This window comes from Otolemur garnettii, unplaced genomic scaffold (genome assembly GCF_000181295.1).
Source record: "Otolemur garnettii isolate 467f Iridium unplaced genomic scaffold, OtoGar3 scaffold00192, whole genome shotgun sequence".
NCBI classification, from domain to species: domain Eukaryota; kingdom Metazoa; phylum Chordata; class Mammalia; order Primates; family Galagidae; genus Otolemur; species Otolemur garnettii.
The window spans coordinates 2,638,962-2,649,713 of NW_003852587.1; the positions used below are offsets into that span (position 1 = coordinate 2,638,962).

Consider the following 10,752-nt stretch of genomic DNA (forward strand, 5'->3'; position numbering starts at 1 on the left):
AAAACAATAATGACAACTACAACAAAAAAATAGCCAGGCATTGTGGCAGGTGTCTATAGTCCTAGCTACTTGGGAGACTGAGGCAAAAGAACTGCTTACACCCCAGAGTTTGAGATTGCTGTGAGCTTTGATGCCACAGCATTCTACTGAGAGCGAAATAGTGAGACTATCTCAAAAAAATAAATAAACAAAAGAAGAAGAAGAAGAAGTTAGATACTATCCTGGGAAAAAGACCCTATCTCTACTAAAAATAGAAAAATGACCCAGGCACTATGGCAGGCACCTGTAGTCCCAGCTACATGAGAGGCTGAGACAAGAGGACTGCTTGAACCCAGGAGTCTGAAGTTGCTGTGTGCTAGGGTGATGCCACAGCACTCTAGCCTGGGGCAACAGAGTGGGACTCTGTCTCAAAGCATAAAACAAAAGGCCTATTCATCATAGGGTAGATGTTTTACAACAGGTAGAATTTAACTCAAAACCTTGGTGACTTTCAAGTGTTTTTGTCTTGCAATGTGAATTAGGGAATACTTGAAATTGAAATCTTTCAATTATTATATCTATTAAACAAAAAGTCAGAATTTAGACATTTAATCAGCTGTCCAATGATGTCTTGTCCAAAGATCAACCCAAATTTAATGTTCTGATTCAAGCTCAGCAATCTGCATGCTAATGTCTTTGAACTTTAACTTGCCTATGCTTAAAATGTATTGTCAGGAAAGGGTTTGAGATGACTGACTGACTAAGAGGTATGCCCCAACTGCATCCAAAGAGAAACCAAAATATTGGGAAGATATCCAGACTTTGCGACAATCTAGGAAATAATGCTAAAATGTAACAGCCATGACAGGAAATACCAAGGGTAAAGGAAGTTGAAGAGGGGTTGCCAGCTTGGGATTGCTGGGAGCCCTGAGCAGCCCCCAGGGCCTGAGAGATCCCTCAGGACTCTATACTTCCAGCATGGACCTTTATAATATCAGTTACAGGAAAGCTCACTGATCTCTACAGGCTTCCGGTATGGCATGAGGAGCTGCCTGGAGAACATGCAGAGACACTGCTCAAATTCACATGAAATTTTACACTTTGAGCACTGGGCAACTGCAGCATGGTCCCATTATGGAACCTAAGGCAATGAGTCCAGCCCTGAGGCTACTGCTGCCACTGGAGGCTACCATGGCAGGGAGGAAGATGGAAACCTGGGTGCTTTCACCTGGCGTTGTTCCTTCACCTTTGTTGATGGCAAAATATAGGCCAGAAACCCCTGGGAGGTGACACTCATTGTCTTGGATGTCCCAATACTTTTCCTAACAAGGAGCAAGTACAGATCCCAAAAGACAAGTTCTACTGCCTCAACTGTAATGTATTGCAGGACCAAGGTATGTTCTGACCACATAACCCATGTCTGTCAGCAACCCCTAACACTACTCACCTGATTCCTCCCATGGAAGGTCCACAGCACAACTCTCCTTGACTTGCCCGAGTATTTCATGAGTAGCCAGAAACCAGACTGTGTCTCCCTATCACAGACAGTGTTTAAATTCAGGGGGCATGAGGATAGGTCTGCTGACATGGTCTCATGCCCCCAGTACTCAATCATGCCATTCAGAGACACAGGAGTGAGACTTGAGATCTGATCTCAAGTGGGGAAGGGGCCCCCATGGTCAGAACTTAAGAGAATGTGGTGTGAGTTCATGCTGCAGTGTGATAGCTGGGTAATTTTTCCTTTTGCAGGACTAGCCAGGAATGGCTGTGTCCTAAAAGCCACATTCTCTGCCCCAAAAAGGAAGTCTCACAGCCTGGGGCAGCATTATGACCTAAATGCAGACTGCTTGCAACTGGCCAGGTAAGTGATATGGGAGCTGAGCAGGCCCTACTACTATCTAAACTGTGAATTCCAGGATATCCCTCTGCCCCACCTCCATGTAGGCACTTTGGTGTGGAAGAACTTCTCCTCCTCCCTAGAAGTTTACTTTAGCATCCTGGGAGGTGCCTCCTGACCCCCATGGGGAGTCAGTCCTTGTGCCTAACTTTGTAGGCTTGCCTAACCCAGTCCTGCCTGGCTTTGTTCCTTCACCATTGTTGATGGCAAAATATAGGCCAGAAACCCCTAGGAGGTGACACTCATTGTCTTCGATGTCCCAGTACTTTTCCTGACTAACAAGGACCAAGTACAGATCCCACTGTCACCAGTGTAGCTACCTCTCTTAGAAGCACCACTTACTGGTTAGGAGGTCAACATGCACAGCCCATTTTAACATGTGCTGACTCGGTTGTATATAGCTCAGCCGGCTCTTCCCTGCAAGTACCACTTACTGGCCTGGAAGGTGAAATGTACAACCCAATACAATCCATGCTGATAGAAGTAAACAGTGGCAGGGAATGAGATACGGTTCCAGAGACCTTTTTCTCCCCATCTCTGCAAGAGGCAGTGAGTCTGCTCACACACCTAGTACACTGCTACTACAACCTACAAATAACTATCATTTGAAAAACCACACTAGGGCTATCAAAAAAATTATACAACACCCAATCCCCCTGAAGGCACCTAGAAGCAAAGCCGAAGGACTCTATCCAACATAAACTATAGTCACACCCTCAAGAGTGTGGAAAAAATCCTATCAAACAAAAATAAATGCAAAAATAAGTGACAGCTTCTCCAGATTAAAAGGAATTAGCATAAGAACTCTGGCAGTATGAATAAATAAGAGTGTAACAAACCACCCTCAAGGAGCACACCAGCTCTCTAGCAATGAACCAAAATGATAGAAAGAATTTAAGATATGGATTATAAGGAATGCTCAATGAAATACAAAAGAAAGTTGAAAAGACAAATATGTGTTTTTTGTTTTTCACTTAAGGTGACGAACCAGGGACACCAATTGCCACATCTCAGTAAGAAGGAAAAGGTTTCAATGAAAGAGAAAAAAAGTTAACAAATTAGACAAACATAGATAAGGTGTACATCTGAGGGAAGGTTGTCAGAACCTTCAGGAAATTCTGAGGGAAAAAAATTGGAGCAAAACACAAAGGAACAAGCTATCCACAGAGATTAACTCCTGAGAGGGTTAGAGCCCATTGAGAAGGACAGGTATAACAGTGTTTCTCCCTCACATCTCTGTCAGTGGGTTTCTGAGCTTCTGGAGAGACTTTCTGCCCACACAAGCCCAGAGGCTGCTGCCACCAATGAGCTAGGAACTTCTTGACAGAGCAGCAGGCTCCAAGCCTCCTGGGGCACCTCCCATCTCCACAGACCCAAGCCAGGATGGCAGGTACCATATTGCTTCACTACACACCATGTGCCCTTGTACTTCCCACAGGGCTTCAACTCCCCAGGTTTTGTCTTCCTCATTCCCAAACAGACATTTCATAACTTTGGCCCAGACTGTAGGAGCCACAGGCATCCAGTAGGTTCTAGGTGATCTGTATGACTCCAGTGCCTAGCCATTTTGGGCAGGCAGCCACTTACAGAGAGGGACAGGCACTACCAGAGTGCTAGCTTTCTTCCATTCAGGCTCTTTTTCTCTGCTTCCCCTCCCCTACCTATGGCTACTCAGAAAGAGACAATTGAGCCATCACATTGAGGCTTCCACAGAGAGTGGGGCTCAGACCTTTCCTCTAGAGGTCCTATAACAGACTGAGGGGTGCTTGGACTGTGAGCTCTCTGCCCACTGGCCATCCCAGGTATTGCTTGCCTGATGACTCCATCACAGTGGGGCACACCCCAAAGTGGGAGGACACTGAACCAGCTTGGGGACCCCATGGGCAACTCAGGACCAGAGTATTTCTTACTGACATGGTCAGGGATTAATCTTTGGGGACTCAGGATAGGCTAGCAGTTCATATTCTGTACCCGCAATGTCTATTGCATCCTGTGGGGGCACAGAGATGAGATTTGTAAATTAGTCTTGGCAGGCAAGGGTGCCCACAAGGACAGATCCGGGGAGAGAGTGCAGTGTGAATCCTAGGCACAGAGGGCTTGTGGGGTACCCCTAACCCCAAAGGAAGGTGATGCTCTCAGCTTGGACTGGGATCCTGGGCTGGGAACCTCCTGGTCTGCATCATAGTCATGGAGGAGCTCAACCTGAAGGCATGTTCACCCAACATACCCTCACTCAGTTGTACTTCCCCACCCACCTGTGCTATGGCAAGGATCAACTGATTCAGCCACCAACTAGAACAATAAGGTACTTCTGAGAAACTAGAGCCAGTCACAGGACCCAAAAATGTTGCAACTTGTACCTTCTAGTAAGCGCCACCTACTGACAGGAAGGCAAATTTGCATGTCCATTACAGCATTACTGACTCATTAAAACACAGGGTGTGTTTGACTCTCACCCACAAGTACACTTAATGTCTCAGAGATTAAACAGGGTGTGCCATTATCTAAGTAAAAGAAAATCCAAAAATGACAACCAACACTTTCTCCAGATGAGAATTAATGAAAGAACACTGCAAACATGAAAAATCAGACCAAAAGGACACCCCCAAAAGAAAAAAATAACTCTGTAACAATGGAAACCAAACAAAATAAGAACATTAAAATGATGATAAAGAATTTCAATTACATGCTTGGTGTATGTAGCTCAAGGGGCTAAGGCACCAGCCACATACACCAGAGCTGGCAGGTCAAATCCGGCCCTGGCCTGCTAAACAATGACAGTTACAACCAAAATATAGCCAGGCATTATGGCGGGCACCTGTAGTACCAGCTAATCGGGAAGCTGAGGCAAGAGAATCGCCTAAGCCCAAGAATTGGAGGTTGCTGTGAGCTGTGACACCATAGTACTCTACCCAGGGCGATAGCTTGAGGCTCTGTCTCAAAAATAAAAAAAGAATTTTAATTATGGATTGTAGGGAAGCACAATGAAATACAAAGGAAAATAGAAACCCAACATATACACACACCAAAAAAAAAAAAAAAACTACAAAAATAATGCAGATCCCTGTAAGGCAGCAGCGGCCTCCACCAGGGGAGCCTACCCTGAGGTGCGCCTGACCAAGAAAAGAACAGGCAGGCTAGAGTAAGCCTTGAGGAGCCCCGACCCCCAGGCTGCCCACCGTGGCCAGGGTACCCGAGCTGGAGGCTGTGGAGTCACCCTCACCCTACTCAGCGCCACTGGCTGCAGCCACCTGCTCCCTCCCCTCCCACTCCCTGTGGGGGGGGGGCTCTCCCGCAGGAGGGCTGTTGGCCTGCTTCTGTGCTGTTGAACAGTATGTAGTCCTTTTGAGAGCAAAGCAGTTACCACGGAAACCAGCAGAGCTACCCATAAGAGGTATATAGCTCATCCCAGATAGAAGACTTCAGCCCTCGTCAGGCCCAGATGTTCCGGAATAGGGGGGGCACAGGTAGTTGTAGTGGTGGCAGTGGCAGTGGTGGTTGATGACAAGGAGCAGCAGCTGCTGCTGCAGCAATAGCTAGTGAAACCTCTGGCCACCAAGGTTACCAGGTTTCAGGAAAGAGACTGGAGATTTTTACCACATGGCAGGCAACAAAGACCATGTGGCTACAGGAACCCCACAGTCCCCTCAGCGAAGGCCTTCTGGGCCTGTACAGAGCTATGGACCACCCCAGGGAAGCAGCTTTGGCAATCAGTATGGGAGTGACGGTCGTGTGGGCCAATTTCAAGCACAGCACTCTGCTCTTGGTGGTGTGTAGGGGATGCCAAGAGTCAGACGACCTCTGAGCAAGATGATCTGCAGCTGAGGGGTGGACTTCAGGTCATTTGTGCTCTTTGTGGAGAAAGAGCCCAAGCCTTTAGCACATAGTCATTTGTTAATTACTCCCCTCACCTGTATTGTACTGTCTCAATAAAAGGCTAGTGCGGAGGTTGCTCAGGGCTACCCTGCTAAGAAGGGCTAGCCCACCTCCTACAAGCTTGTACTTCTAATCTGTGTCATGCCTGGTTCCTTCCTGCTGTGATTGAGACCAGGGCCACAGGGGCCCCACGAGTCACAACAGTGGTGTTTCTCATTATCAGCAGGATTACACAGGACCTTTCTCTCCAGGGAGTGCTCAGTACCAACAATAGGCTTCTAGCCAGCAGCAGCAGCACAAGTACAGCAGTTGAGACAATAGCTTTACCAATCCCATTAGCCTCTACCACAAGCTGCAAGGCAGCCAGCATCCAGCTTGTCCCCTCTCCAGCCAATGCAGCAGCCCTCAACTCTGCCATCCTCTGCTGCTGGTTACCAATTAGGAGTGGGTCAGGTTGGCCAACACTACCAGTCTTCTGCTTCCTCCTCTTCTTCCTCCTCCTTCCCTTCACCACAGTGTTTTACTCAGTCTGAACAGAGCTATGATGGCAGTTACAGTGTGAATGCCAGATCTCAGTATGAAGGACATAATGTGGATTCTAATGCACAGGCTTACAGCACACAGTCGAATTACAGCTATCAGCCTCAATCCATGAAGAATTTTGAACAGGCAAAGATTCCACAAGGGACCCAGCAGGGGTGACAGCAGCAGCAGCAACAACATCCCCCTCGGTACATGATGCAGTATCCCAACACTGCCACCAAGCTGCCCCTGAAAAGCCAAGTGGGGCAGTATAGTCACCCTGAGATTCCTGTGAGGTCCCCCATGCAGTTTCACCAGAACTTCAGCCCCATTCCTAACTCTTCTCCAGCTGCCTCTGTGGTTCAGTCTCCAAGCTGTAGCTCTACCCCATATCCTCTAATGCAGAGTGGGGAGAATCTCCAGTGTGGGCAAGGCAGTGTGCCCATGGGTTCTCTAAACAGAATTTTACAGTTAATACCACAACTCAGTCCAAGCCCATCAATCCTGCCCAGTCCTAATTCTCATGCTGCAGGCTTCAAAGGTTTCAGACTAGAAGGGGTGCCAGAAAAGTGATTGAAAGATCCTGGGTTGAGTAGTTTGAGTGCCTTGAGTACTCAACTGGCCAATCTTCCTAATACTGTCAGCCCTATGAATCTAAGTAATGTGGGAAAGCCTTCCATTATGACAGTTTCTTTCTTTATAATGAAAGGACTCACATTAGTGAGAAACATTGTGAATGCAAGCAATGTGGTAAAGTCATCAGTTCCACTTCCTTTCAAATATATGAAAGAATTCACACAGGAGGGAAATCCTATGAATGTAATCAATGTGGTAAAATACTCCATTCTGTTAGGTCATTTAACAGACATGAAAGGAGTCACACAGGAGAGAAACCCTATAAATGTAAACGATGTGGTAATGCCTTCAGGTCTGCCAAGTCCCTTCAAATACATAAAAAATTCACACCAGACAAAAACCTTATGAATGTAAGAAATGTGGGAAGGCCTTCTTTCACCCTAGTTCATGTCAAAGACATGAAAGAACTCATACAACTAGTATATAATTAATTTGTAGACCTGGGACAGGATTCAGTTGTCAAAGTTCCTACTGAACACAGAAAGAGTGGGAAAAGATTATGAAATAATGACTTTTAAGTTCAGAAGAGAGACCTGTACTAGGACACTAAAATCCAGAGTTAGAGTTGGATGATTCCATGATAAAATTTATTAATGGCCTATTTTACATGAAATTTCAAAAACAGAAATGAGGAAGGCTTTAGTTACTTTTTAGAGCACCACACAGGGAGAGAGCCAGATTCATGTAGGCTATGCGGCACCTACTTCAAAATTGTTTTTAGGAATCTTTGGTTTGCCAGAGTGTTCTCAAAATCACTTCACTTTCATTAGGTTTCCAAACACCTCCCTAGAAGTTCCACATTAAAAATCCATCAGTAGGGGAAGGGGTCAAGATGGCTGATAGGTACCAGCCTCCAACAGAAGCCCCCATCCAGAGGAAAGGATAAAGTCCAGAAAACACCCAACAAAGTAAAAGACTGGGAGTCTAGCTGAGAAAGAAGACTGATACTGGCAGGACACCTCTGCTGAGGCAAGTGGCAACTCCTAGAAGGCAATCTACAAGAACATAATACACCCCCCAAGGAAAAGTGTCCATCCCCTCCCCCAAGAAAGGTGTGCTTTTCGTTTGTTTTCTCTTCAGCCACCCCTCTGAGTCTCCTCCAGGCGACCAATAAACTAAGGACCTATTCTCTCACTCCACGAGAGGGACCCTACTGAGACTCCGAACACCCTCCCCCAGGCAGAAAAGTGGAACTGGCATTTGCACTGCCATTTGAGTTTCCAGTCCACCCTCCTCCTTGCCCACAGAGACAGCAAGAAGAGACCTAAGAGCAACATCCCCCCACCCTTGTGGGACGAAGTCCCTGTCCCGGTCCTGCACTGGGAGAACTGCTTGATCCACATTTTCTCTGTGCGGACTGATCCCACCAGCCAACGCATTCTGCGCCCAGCTGTCTCCCCAGCTGCTGTCCCCGCTTCCCAGGGCCTTGGCGGCAGGCGACCATGACTGACTCCCACCGGGATGGTTGCATAATTCCAGCGACCGTGTCCCACCTTCCCCGGGGCCTTGATGGTGTGCAACCATGACTGACTCCCGCCGGGGACAGCTGCACTGCCCTGTCCCCCGTCCCCGCTTCCCGGGGCCTTGGTGGCATGCACCCAGGAGACAACCAGACATCCCCCAGGCATATCATAATCAACTTCACTAAAGTTAACATGAAAGTTAAAATCCTGAAAGCAGCTAGATGCAAGTAAACCTTAATTTACAAGGGGAAGAATATTAGAATGACTGCAGATCTCTCAGCTGAAACCTTTCAGGCTCGAACTTCAAGTTCCTAAAATAAAACAAATTTCAACCCAGAATCCTGTATCTAGCTAAAATGAGTTTCATTCATGATGGAGAAATTAAATACTTTAAAGACATTCACATGTTGAAGAAATTTGTCATAACTAAACCAGCCCTCCAGGATATCCTCAGACCTATCCTCCATAATGACCAGTGCATTCCTCCACCACATAAATAAACCCACCCAGAAAATTTTTATCAAATTCCAATCTCCACAGTGGGAAAAAGATCAAAGATGTCCACTGAACCTTCAAAAAACTCGATACCCAAAATTATACCAGGCTTATCAATATTATCAATCAATGTGAATGGCTTAAATTGCCCTCTAAAGAGGCATAGGCTGGCTGACTAGATACAAAAACTCAGGCCAGATATCTGCTGCAAGAATCTCACCTTACTTTGAAAGACAAGCATAGACTCCGGGTGAAGGGAGGTCATCTATATTCCAGGCTAATGGAAAGCAGAAAAAAGCAAGTGTTGCAATTTTATTCGCAGATACGATAGGCTTTAAATCAACAAAACTAAGCAAGGATAAAGATGGTCACTTTTTATTTGTGAAGGATAATACTCAATATGATGAGATTTCAATGATCAATATTTATGCACCCAACCAGAATGTACCTCAATTTATAAGAGATACTCTAATAGACATGAGCAACTTGATTACTCCCAGCTCCATCATAGTCAGAGATTTTAATACCCCTTGGGCAGTGATGGACAGATCCTTGAACAAGAAGCTTAGCAAAGAAATTTTGGATTTAAATTTAACCATTCAGCATTTGGATTTAACAGACATCTATAGGACATTTAACCCTAATAAAACTGAGTACACATTTTACTCATCAGCTCACGGAACATACCCTAAAATGGACCACATCTTAGGTCACAAGTCTAACCTCAGCAAATTTAAAGAATAGAAATTATTCCTTGCATCTTCTCAGACCAACACGGAATAAAAGTTCAAGTCAGCAACAACAGGAATCTGCAGACCCAAACAAAAATGTGGAAGCTAAATAACCTTATGCTCAATGATAGTTGGGTCAGAGACAAGATCAAGAAGGAAATTAAAAAATTCTTGGAACTAAACAACAATGAAGACACAAGTTATCAGAACCTCTGGGATACTGCAAAGGCAGTCCTTAGAGGAAAATTTATAGCACTGCAAGCATTCCTCAAGAAAACAAAAAGAGAAGAAGTTAACAACTTAATGGGACACCTCAAGCAACTGGACAAGTAAGAACACGCCAATGTGAAACTCAGCAGAAGAAAAGAAATAACCAAAATTAGAGCAGAATTAAATGAAATTGAAAACAAAAAGATTATACAACAGATTAACAAGTCAAAAAGTTGGTTTTATGAAAAGGTCAATAAAATAGAAAAGCCGTTGGCCAACCTAACCAAGAAAAAGAGAGTTAAATCTCTAATTTCATCAATTTAGAAATGGTAAAGATGAAATTACAATAGACCCCTCAGAAATCCAAGAAATCCTCCATGAATACTACAAGAAACTTTATTCCCAGAAATATGAAAATCTGAAGGAAATCGACCAATACTTGGAAGCACGTCACCTTCCAAGACTTAGTCAGAAACAAGTGGAAATGTTGAACAGGCCTATATCAAGGTCTGAAATAGCATCAACCATACAAAATCTCCCTAAAAAGAAAAGCCTGGGACCAGATGGCTTCACGTCAGAATTCTACCAAATGTTTAAAGAAGAGCTAATACCCATACTACTTAACCTTTTTCAAAATATAGAAAAAGACAGAATACTACCCAACACATTCTATGATGCAACGATTACCTTGATCCCCAAACCAGGAAAAGACCCAGCAAGAAAAGAAAACTATAGACCAATATCTTTAATGAATATTAATGTGAAAATATTCAACAAGATACTAACAAACAGAATCCAGCAACACATCAAACAAATTATACACCATGACCAAGTGGGTTTTATCCCAGGATCTCAAGGCTGGTTCAACATACATAAATCTATAAACGTAATTCACCACATAAACAAATTAAAAAACAAAGACCAAATGATCCCCTCAATTGAT

At 44.8% G+C, this 10,752-nt stretch overlaps 1 pseudogene; it reads left to right on the plus strand.

Annotated features, from left to right (window-relative positions):
* The first annotated feature begins 6,487 nt into the window (after window positions 1-6,487).
* LOC100965896 overlaps window positions 6,488-10,752 on the plus strand; it is a 23,684-nt pseudogene continuing 19,419 nt past the window's right edge.